The sequence below is a fragment of the Prosopis cineraria genome, unplaced genomic scaffold (assembly GCF_029017545.1).
Source record: "Prosopis cineraria cultivar Desert tree isolate PC_DT_omini unplaced genomic scaffold, ASM2901754v1 PC8, whole genome shotgun sequence".
Taxonomy (NCBI): Eukaryota; Viridiplantae; Streptophyta; class Magnoliopsida; order Fabales; family Fabaceae; genus Prosopis; species Prosopis cineraria.
Genome location: NW_026555339.1, coordinates 11,697,096 through 11,709,117, shown reverse-complemented (window position 1 = coordinate 11,709,117; position 12,022 = coordinate 11,697,096). Strand labels below are relative to the sequence as shown.

General features: G+C 34.0%; 1 long non-coding RNA gene and 1 pseudogene across 1 annotated transcript; both read left to right on the top strand.

Moving 5' to 3' along the window:
- The first annotated feature begins 5,452 nt into the window (after positions 1-5,452).
- LOC129318008 (putative disease resistance RPP13-like protein 1) lies at positions 5,453-7,998 on the top strand (annotated as a pseudogene).
- Positions 7,999-8,001: 3 nt separating this feature from the next.
- LOC129318009 (uncharacterized) lies at positions 8,002-11,373 on the top strand. The gene is made up of 5 exons (XR_008595145.1): positions 8,002-9,235; positions 9,681-10,498; positions 10,603-10,668; positions 10,893-10,965; positions 11,305-11,373. It is a non-coding gene; the product is annotated as an uncharacterized LOC129318009 (long non-coding RNA).
- The last annotated feature ends 649 nt before the right edge of the window (positions 11,374-12,022 follow it).

Sequence of the window (12,022 nt, the reverse complement as noted above, 5' to 3'; positions counted from 1 at the left end):
ATGTTTTCAAGGTGACCAAGTGTCTTTGCTGAGTCAATCACTTCACAAGTCTATCGTACTAAAGATCTAGACATTCTTCAAGTTGAGTTAAGAAATAACTTGAGCAATAAAAGTTTTTGATTGTGTTGGATGACTATGGGAATGAACAATATTGTGATTGGCATGACCTAATACCTCCTTTTCATAGTGGAAAAAAGGGGAAGCAAGATAATTGTAACAACTCGACAGTGGAGAGTTGTTGAAATGACACATACATTTCCTGCATATAAGTTAGTCCTCTCTCAGTTGATCATTGTTGGTGTTTACTTGCCAAGCACGCACTTAGAAATGAAGATCCAAACAGATATCCAGAGTTAGAAGCATTGGTAAGCAAATTGCTAGGAAATGCTGCGGCTTACCAATTGCTGCTAAAACAATTGGTGGTCTCTTGCGTTCAAAAGTGGATGCAAGGGAATGGAATAAAATTCTGAATAGCAACCTCTGGGTCTTGTCAAATGATGATGTTCTAACCTGCTTGCGTCTGAGTTATCTCCATCTTCCATCATATTTGAAGAAGTGTTTTGCTTATTGTTCATTTTTCCAAAAGATTGTATATTGGAGAAAAAGAAATTAGTCATGTTATGGATGGCTGAAGGCTTTTGTACAGCAACACTCATGTGGGGAGAAAACATGGGAGACAGAAGCAAATGATTGTTTTAATGAATTATTGTCTAGTCTTTAATACACAATGAAAATGATCGAAGAAACTTTGTCATGCATGGTCTCATCAATGATTTAGCTGAAGTTGTATCCGGAAAGAGTTGTCTATGGTTTGGAGACAATAAAATTTCAAAGACTCTTCATCATTTATCATATCCTAGACAAGAGTATGATGGCGCTAAAATGTTTGAGAATTTTTATCAATTAAATTGTTTGAGGACCTTTTACCATAATCTAAGTATAGTTGCTGGACACAATCTTATTTGACCAAAAGGGTGCCCCATGATTTGTTGCCAACATCGTATAAGAGTACTATCTTTGGCTGGTTATTTCAATGTCAATGAGTTGCCTGATTCAGTTGGTGATTTGCAGCATTTGTGATATCTTGACCTTTCCTACATTCCAATTAGGACGTTGCCTGACACAGTTTTTTCAGACTTTACAATTTGCAGACCTTGCTTTTGTCATATTGCAGGGGATTCATTGAATTGTCAGAAAAGATAAAAAAATATTAATCTACATCACCTGGATATTAATGGCACTGCTTTGGAGGAGATGCCATTACAATTTACAAAACTGCAAAATCTTCGAAGTTTGAGTACCTTTGTGGTTAGCAAAATGTCAAATGGATTGGGAATTAAAGAGTTAAACAAGCTCCCTCATCTACAAGGTAACTTTCCATTTTGAAGCTACAAAATGTTGTTAATTCGAAGGATGCTTTAGAGGCAAACTTGAGAAGAGAGAGAGAATTGAGGAATTAATGTTAAAATGGGATGGTGATATACTCAAGATTCACGGATTGTGAAAAATGTACTTGACATGCTGCAACCATCAACAAATTTACGAAGATTGACAATCGACTATTATGGTGGCAGAAGCTTTCCAAAGTGGGTGGGAGATTCTCAATTTATGAATATTACCTTTTCACTCCCACCATTTGGACAGTTGCCTTCTCTTAAAGAGCTCTTTATTAGAGGAATGGCATCAGTACAAATAGTTGGGCGTGAGTTCTATTGTAGCAAAGCACAATCCTCTTCATTTCAGCCATTTCCCTTCTTGGAAATTCTGGAATTTGAAAATATGCCAGTTTGGGAGGAATTGATACCATATGAAGGTGAAGATGTCAAATTCCCTTTTCCTTGTCTCAGACAGTTGCTTTTCTTCTTGTCCTATGTTGAGGGGAGGCATGCCCATTAAACTTCCATCACTGACAAAGGTTTATATATCAAATTGTAAACAGTTCGAGGCAAAATCATCAGCTTTGCAATGGATTACATCTACTGAAGAATTAAAAATTTTAGAAGGGGGACAAGGTTTATTGAGAGCTCTTGATAATTATTCTCTGAACTCTCTAAAGCACCTAACAATAAAAATGTGTTACAGTTTGCAATCTTCGCCAAGAATGATAATGAGTTGCCATCATCTTCAAGAGTTGTTTCTCATTGGCATCCCGTCAATCATGTCCTTCCCAACTGACAGCTTGCCCGCTTCTTTACAATCGACTTCAAATTCAAGACTGGGAAATTAAAATTCCTTCCTCAGGAATGTTGGCGAAGCCTTACGTCACTTGAAGAATTGATGATTGATAATAGTTGTCATCCATTGGCATCCTTTCCATTAGGCTGTTTTCGAGGCTTAAATGATTTGAGGTTTATCAATGTCATAATTTGGAGACCTTCACACATGTTGGGAGATCTGATCTTTCCTTAGAATTCTTTTGGGTCCTCCATTGCCAAAAACTTAGATCAATGTCAGAAGTACATGTTAATTCCCTAACCAACCTTCGATTATTTTCTCTTTATTGGCTTCCAAATTTCGAATCACTACCTCAATGTGGCTTGCCTTCTGAATTGTGATCATTTAGCATTCGTGGTTGCAAGGGACTATCTTCTGTACCTATTGAAAATTGGGGCTTTCATCGGCTGACTTCTCTTTCACAATTTGAGGTTGAAAGGTGGTGGAATTGAAAGTATTCTCCATAATTTACTAAAGAATCAATTGCTGCCCACTTCTCGTGTGAGTATCGTCATCTCTCATGTCCACAATCTTAAATTGTTGGATGGAGAAGGCTTCAACACCTTACTTGTTAGAGAAGCTCTCCATTTTTGGCTGTCCAAACCTTGAATCCTTGCCAGAAGATGCACTGCCATCCTCTCTTTTGTTTCTGAGTATTTGGAGCTGTCTTAAATTAGCAGAAAGATATTGTGAGAGAGGACACATTTGGCCAACATTGCTCATATTCCTACTATCAAAATAAATGGTGAATTCTATGATCTTAGGTTGGTGGAAGCATTGGAAGGTACGCTGTGAAAGTTTGAAATAATTAATTATTTTAATAATTATCAACAAGTTAAGTACTTAATTCTTTCTTTTTCATTCCACCTGTCTCATGAAAATTTTGGCATTTCCTTGTTGATGAGCATTGCATCGATCAAATAAGACTAAATCTTCTCTATACGACGTCGTATAGCAGAACTTTTAAATTTCCCAAACCAGGGCTTCCAATGCTTCAGTGATACTTAAAAAAAAAAAAAAAAAACTTAGAGATGAAAGTTATGTTTATATCACTTGTTATCTTGTAAAATATGTGATTTCATACCGGTCACCTTTGGGATTCATTTTATAATGATGAGTCTTGAGTTTCGTTATGTTTGTAAAGAAATAAGTTGGGTAATGCTTATTATTAAGTTTGGCTATGATGATTTTATAAGACTTATGCCAAAAAATTAACATTGAGCTGATGTTTAATTCAATGTTTATTTAATAGCATAGTTGGAACAATTGGATTTTATTGGCTATTTTAGTTGGCCAAAGGGCGATTTTATTCGTCTGTCAGAAACTGATTGTTTTTCATGTAATTTACCAATTACTATGTCCAATCCTACCAAGTACTGTAAATATAATTATTGTAACGAACTGAAATGAACACATACCATATTTTCATGGGCATGTTTGACCACGTGTCGAGTTGCAAATTGATTTATTATATTGTCTTTATTATTCTTCAGGTGGCAGGTTTTTTAGCTTTTTGGCTGATCAATGGAAGTAAAAATAGGCTTTCGGAATTGAAACTCTCAAAGCAACGAGAAGCTTTGAAGACCAATTCTCCAGGCAAGTGCATCCAAACCAATTCTCTGCTTGGCGTTCTCTGATCTTCTATTATCAAAGTGTTATCATCTCTGTTTTATTCAGCCTTTGGGAGTTGATTTATGAGAAGCTCCTATGGGTATTAACTTTTTCTTTTTTAAGGATTTTCTTTCTTAGAGGTTAATTTCAAAGACTTTTTTTTGTTTGGGTTTGTAAAAGGCTTGTTACTTGAGTTTTTCTTTTCCTTTGTTAATTTTTATGAGCGCGCGCGTTGTGAATAATACTACTTATGAAAATTGTGGTATGGTTTCATGCTTGGGGAGAGGATGCGCAGGATTCAAATTTGAATCTGAACCACCGTCATGGTCTCATCCCCCCCCCCTCCTCTCACTCAGATTCTTATTTTAAACAAATTGATTGATTAAAATGTACAGAAATTGTACATTGTCATAATATGTGAAGAGTATGTCTTATTTGTCAAGCTAGTATGTTAACCCTTGCCTTGCACAAGTATATTCTGAAAATGAAAGACCCGCTCGAGCAAATTGGCCAAACAATATCTAAATATGTGGGATCTATTATTGACAGGATCAATTATAATTATCAATAAAATAAACATTTCTTAAAATTAATATAAACAAACAAATCATATATCAAAGTTATATCTATTGATTTCTACTACTATTCATAAGTTAATAGTGCACCCCTTCATGCCCAATCTCATTCATATATTATTCATTTGATCTAATGGCATTAAATTCCTAATTACGACATTGAAATATATATACTAGTCATTTAATTATTATTATAAATAAACATTATGAACTTATTTTTAAATGCATTTAAGTGATGATAGCAAATAATCTATTTATTTTAATGTCATAATTGACAATCTCACATCTTTAAATCAAAAAATAATTAAATGGATGGATGAGATAGAAAATAAAAGGATGTATTGAGAGAGAATATGGAGAAGAGAGGATTCAAATCCTGTGTGATTGTCCACACATGGAGTCCATTTGAAAATAAATGACAAGTATTATGCATCACATTTGACAATTTTTGTAATATATCATGAATTGTTCATCATCCGTTTGAATTGTCTAAATTGGTTTCTTGACAATTCAAATTATATATATATATTTGAATATTTTAAGTAACTGTTAATTTTAATATATATTAAATTTAAAATAAAGATGATTTTTAATTATCAACATATGAAATCTAGCAAAGTCACGAAAAAGAAAGTACCTTAAAATTTAAAATCCTCCCTCATTGATATTTTCCATTCAACAATACCACACTAAAAGATACTTGTGGAAAAATGAATGGTTGTTGGTTAGTATCTTTCATGTAAGAACAAATAAATTATTATAAATCGCCTACCAATTTTGAAAATACATGTCCTTCCTAGGATCATGCATGTTTAATCAACTAAACCGTTTAGGAAATTATTTCAGAATTTTGAAATCCTCCGTAACAGTTTAGACTTTTCCAATAAAGAACAGAGATATTGCTGTGGAATCGCCTACCTTATCGTCCTTGAAATTGCCTTCTCCTTCAATCTAAGACAGATTATTCCGACACGCGAAGTAGTCAAAGTATTGTCTCAATCAATTCAAACCAGCTTCACTCTAAAACTCTCTTCACTCTCAATCATCAAAGCGATACCTTTAAGTTCTGAAACAAAACAAGGCATGGAGTTCGCTGCCAAGGTGGGAGAAGCTTTGCTATCTGCTTCGGTGCAGACCTTACTAGATCGGATCAACTCAAGCGAGTTTCGAGATTTCATGAAGAATAGAAAGCTGAATGTCTCTCTCTTGGATGAGATAAAGACAACTCTGCTGATGCTTGATGCTGTTCTTAACGATGCAGAGCAGAAGCATATCACCAATCATGCAGTCAAGAAGTGGCTTGAAGAGTTGAAAGATGCTGTCTATGATGCTGAGGATTTACTGGATGAGATCAACACTGAGTCTCTCAGATGCAAGATTGAGCAAGATTCTCAAAACGTCGCTAACAAGGTGCGATCCTTCTTCTCTTCTTCTTTTGGTGAATTTAACAGGAGGATGAACTCCAAGCTGGTAGCAACATCCCAAAGGCTTAAACACTTTGCAAAACAGAAGGATATCCTTGGTTTGCAAAGTGTTAGCTTGAGAGTGCATAAAACACCTTCAACTTCATTGGTAAATGAATCCGATGTGGTTGGTAGAGAGGATGATAAGGACAAACTAATGACAATGCTTTTGTTTGACGAAGATGTAAAGGGTAATGACATAGGAGTGATCACTATCTGGGGTATGGGAGGGTTGGGGAAAACCACCCTTGCTCAACTCATTTACAATGATGAGAAGGTGCAGGAGCATTTCGATTTGAAGGCTTGGGCATGTGTTTCAGATGATTTTAATGTTTTGGAGGTGACAAAGAATCTTCTTGAGTCCGTCACTTCAAGAGTCTATGACAGTAAAAATCTAGATTCCTTCGTGTTGAATTAAGAAATAGCTTGAGCAATAAAAAGTTTTTGATTGTATTGGATGACCTATGGAATGAGAAATATAGCCATTGGGATGACCTTGTAACCCCATTTCATAGTGGAAGAAGGGGAAGCAGAATCGTCGTAACAACTCGCCAAAAAAGAGTTGCTGAAATCACACATACCTTTCCTGTACATGAATTGAGTCCCCTCTCAGATGATAATTGTTGGTGTTTAATATCCAATCATGCACTTAGAAATGAAGATCTTAATAAGCATCTAGAGCTAGAAGCAGTTGGCAAGAAAATTGCAAGAAAATGTGATGGCCTACCTATTGCTGCCAAAACAATGGAGGTCTTTTGCGTTCAAAAGTGGATGTAAAAGAATGGAATAAAATTTGAATAGCAACCAATGGGACATACCAAATGATGACGTTCTACCTGCTCTACATTTGAGTTATGTCTATCTTCCATCACATTTGAAGAAATGTTTTGCTTATTGCTCAATTTTTCCGAAAGATCTTTTGTTGAAGAAAAGAAATTGGTCTTGCTATGGATGGCTGAAAGCTTTATACAACAAAACTCCCACGGGGAGAAAGCGCTAGAAACAGAAGCAAATGACAATTTTAATGAATTGTTGTCAAGGTCACTCATTCAACAAGTGAAAGGAAATCCAAGAAAGTTCATTATGCATGATCTCATCAACGATTTAGCCAAATTTGTGTCTGGCAAGAGTTGTCTTCAATTTGAGGGTAACGAAATCTCAAAAACAACTCGCCATTTATCATATCCCCAAAAATCATATAATGGCTCAAAAAATTTTGAGAGCTTCTTCTATCTAAATTGTTTGAGGACTCTTCTCTCACAATCTGAATTTAGTGGGAGTCCATCATGTTATTTGGCCAAAAAGGTGCCACAGGATTTGTTGGCAAAATTAAGATGTCTAAGAGTACTATCTTTCTCAAGGTATAAAAATATCATTGAGGTACCGAATATAATTGGTACTTTGCAACAGTTGCGTTATCTCAACCTTTCTTACACTTCAATTGGTAGGTTGCCTAATGCAGTCTTTACACTTTACAATTTGCAGACTTTACTTTTATCAAATTGCATGTGTTTTAACGAAATTCCAGGAAAGATAGAAAAGCTTATTAATTTACGTCACCTAGACATCAGTGGCACTGCTTTGAAAGGGATGCCTGCACAAATTAGTAAGCTACAAAATCTTCATAATTTGAGTAATTTTATGGTGGGCAAACAACCAAATGGATTGGGGATTAAAGAGTTAAACATGCTCCCTCATTTGCAAGGTAAGCTTTCCCTCTCGAGACTAGAAAATGTTGTTGACTCAATGGATGCTTTGGTAGCAAACTTAAAGAGCAAGGACAAAATTGAGGAGCTAGAGTTGGAATGGAATTGTGATGCTCAAGATTCAGAAACTGTGAAAAATGTACTCAGCATGCTACAACCTTCAACAAATATACAAAGATTGACTATCAACAATTATGGTGGCACTAACTTTTTCAGATTGGGTGGCAGATTCTTCATTCATGAATATTACATTTTTATTAGTGAGTGATTGCAAGTATTGCTTGTCACTCCCATCATTTGGACAATTACCTTTGCTCAAAGAGCTCTTGATTATAAGGATGGCATTAATGCAAATAGTCGACAAGAATTCTATTGCAGTAGAGGAGAGGCCTCTTCATTTCACCCATTTCCATCCCTAGAAATTCTAGAATTTAGAGATATGCCTATTGGGAGGAATGGACATTGTTTGATGGTGAAGGTGCCAAATTTCCTTTTCGTTATCTTAGACATTTGGGTTTATATGATTGTCCAATGTTGAAAGGAGACATGCCCGACAACCTTCCATCATTGACAAAGGTTTTTATCTCAAACTGCAAACGGTTGGAGGCAAAATCAACAGATTTGCAATGGATTGGATCTATTGAAAAATTATACATTAAGCAAGGGGAACATGGGTTATTGAGAGATCTTGATAATTGTTCTTTGGATTCTTTGAAATATCTAAGAATTGAGAAGTGTGATAGCTTGCGGTCTTTGCCAAAAATGATAATGGGTAGCTATTTTCTTGTAAAGTTGTCTCTCATAGATATCCCATTAACCTTGTCCTTCCCAATTGATGGTTTGCCCACTTCTTTGCAGCAACTTAAAATTGAAAATTGTGAGAAATTAGAGTTCCTATCTCCGGAATCTTGGCAAACCTTCACATCACTTAAAGACTTGAATATTCATAACAGTTGCCATTCCTTGACATCCTTTTCATTAGGTTGTTTTCCCAAGCTTAAAAGGCTTGGCATAGCAATTGTCATAATTTAGAGACCTTTATATATGTTGGGGGGTCTGCTCTTCCCTTAGAATCCTTTCAGGTCAAAGATTGCAAAAACCTTAGGTCAATGTCAGAAGTACACATTGATTCCCTTGCCAACCTTCAATCTTTTTATTCTAATAAGGCTTCCAAATTTGGAATCTTTGCCTCACTATGGTTGCCTTCTAATTTACAATTTTTGAAGTTAGTGGCTGTGAGGGACTCTCTAGTATACCAATTGAAGATTGGGGTTTTCAACAGTTGACTTCTCTCTCAACATTGCATATTGAAGGTGATGGAAGTGAAACTATACTCCATAATTTACTAAACAATCAACTACTACCCAAGTCTCTTGTGTATATCTACATATATGATTTCTCTAATCTTAAACGGTTAGATAGAAAAGGGCTTCGACACCTCACATCTCTTGAAGAGCTCACCATCTGGAACTGTTCAAACCTTGAATCCTTGCTAGAAGATGTGCTACCACCCTCTCTTCTTTTGCTAGATATCGTTGGGTGTCCTAAATTAGAAGAAAGATATAATTTTAAAGGAGGAAAACATTTGTCCAAGATCTCTCATATTCCAACCATAAGAATTAATGGTGAATTCTATGATCCTTGCGATAGTGCATTGCTTCAAATGGTGAGCTTTCATATTCCAACCAATGTCACTAATATGCATGGTAATTATAATATAAGATTTACAGTGTTATAGCTAGCATGTTTCACCTTTCTATCTTTCATTTTTTTAAAAATCAAATCATGGTTTGCCAACTTGTTATTGTAGCTTTTCCTTTGAATAAGCAATTGGCTATACTGTTTATGCACATCTGAAGATAAAAGAATAAGAGAGAATTATCAATGATGTCATTTTTAGTTTGAAATGGTCAATCAATCATCAAGTGACTATTGACATGAGTACTAATTATAAAAGTTGAAATGATTTAGAGCTATATTTAAAATTATTTGGCTCCATATAGCATATTTAATATCTATGCTTGATTAGATATTTATGAATGAAGTGACTGTGTGTGTATTTGTTAAGAAATATTAATTTCTGATCATTTTATCATGTTTTGATAAATCAGGTTAGAGAAGAGGAGGAAGCAGTCAAAAAGAGACATATATGATATGCATGCAGGGAAGGTAGGCAATAAGCTAACCCATGTTGTTGAGGCTAAGAAGCAGTTCTGGTTTTTTTCACTCTTTTTTAATGTTCAATTAATTTTTCTTACAAAAACATCTAAAAGCATGATCTGATTCTTTGCTTTTATATTGTCAAGTTAGAAAATATGAAAGGAGTTCAGAAGAATTGCTCCGTTTTCAGCACAAAATGATTCAAGAGCTTGTAAGAAATGAATTAACTAATCCTCTCTTCGTATTCTTGAAATTCTGAATCGATTATATATTGTACACACACGCACGCACACAAAACACATGCAACACATTTTATGATGGGTTCTACTTTTCAAATTTATTTTGTTAAATATTTTTTCTTTTCCTAATATTTTTTTAATGAGTTAAATATTTTGTAGACTTTCACTTTAATACCTTAGTCCTCTGGGATTTTGTGACATATATAGAACCTTCCAACATTGATATTTCAAGGTAAAGGATGATCTTGATCTAGTTGAGGCTTAATTATTTCGGAATAATACACTAATCCAATGTTTTTTAATTTAATATAATCATTATATGAAATTTCAAGTGACTACAAATATCTTATTTTTATATTCTCACATTACATATAAAGCATAAATCTAAAGTTTGACAAAATATTTTTCCTTTTCTAGGATATTGCCCTTTTTTTTTGATGACTTATTCTAAAATTTCATTAAGCAGATATTATTGGCTTTGAATAACCAGAGCAATGGCCACGAGTCTATTGAAAACCGTCACATGTCAGGTAATACTTACCACTTTTTTTTTAATTATTATTGGGATTGAAAGTTCATAGTGTTGTCAAATCTAATTTGATATTCTGTTTGGGTAATTCATGTCAAAATATAGAGGTGAGGACATCAATAGAATTGCTGTGTTTTAAAGAACAGAGTCATATGGAAACAAGGAAGGCAGGTAAAAAATTAGTTCGAGTCACTAGTTTATCTCCTTTATATAATATTAATCAGAACAATTGATCAATGAGCATATACCTAAAGATGATAATTTTAGAAATATAATATATATATATATATATTTTCCACTTTAGCAAAACCATGATAGTGTTCAAAAAGTGTTCCTTTGATGCTCATTTTATGTGTTGGGTAGAAAATTTGATTTATGATGTTTTCCTTATTCAGCTTTCTCAATTGTCATGTGGTTGAATTGAATCATCATTTCTATGTTACTTCTGCAACAATAAGGACAACAAAGGTATGATATCTAGATTTAGTATTACATACATAGTTCAGTTTATTGAGATTAGTGACTTAATTGACACACTTTTAATTTACCTGGAGATCTCTCTCGATTGAATAATTCCCCACCTTAATCCTTAGATGCTTATTTTGGTATGTTAAAAGAGTGTCTTAAAATCAGTAAGATAGTGTCAGAAAATGGATGTGTATTGTTGTGTGGATGAGCTAAAATTGAGAGTTGGTAAGAAAGTAATGAACCCTCTATTAATTCATATATATATATATATATATATATCTGAAATTTGTAACTAAGAATGTTTTCTTAACAATACTCCTTTAAATATATTGTTTGCAGACTTTTACTGATATTCCTTTGTCATTGAAGATTTTGTGATACAAAGATCTTCCAGGTATTTCAAGGTAAATGAGAAAATATTTGGCCTCCATGAGTCTCATTGTTTAATTTATTAATTCCAATGTGTTAAGAAGTCAACCTCTGGCTTTGAGCCAATATTTGGTTATTAGTTTTGATGAAAACAAATAATATTAAAATTATTTCAAATAAAATTGATATTTCAAGAAATTGAATCCTGATTGATTGTCTTTATTGCAAAATCAGGAACAACGAAGAATTGACAATGATCATAGAGGAAATTAATCATCAAAAAAAGAAGGAAAGTCGACCATGACGAAATATGAAGAGAAAATTGATGTTGATGAATGATTTGCAAAAAGATGAAGGATTTAATTTGGAGATGCAAGCAAATTATTATTCATCCTAGCTAATTATAACATACTTCCTAAATATCATTGTTGAAATTTAAGTATTTGAGTGCTTAGAATGTTTTTGCTCCTAGCTTTTCAAGAGCAATTTCTAGTGACTACTTTTTTACATTTGTTTTTTAGTTTTAGGTGGGTGTGTAAATCATGTATGCTGATTAATTCTTGGTGAGTTCTGTAAAAGGCTTTGTCAGAGTTGTAATTGAGCTCGTTGTAGAACTTATAGGGGTTGTAATTGGATTTTTATAGTGGGAAAATCTCTTGACCGCTTCTCAAGAGAACTGGAGGTAGGT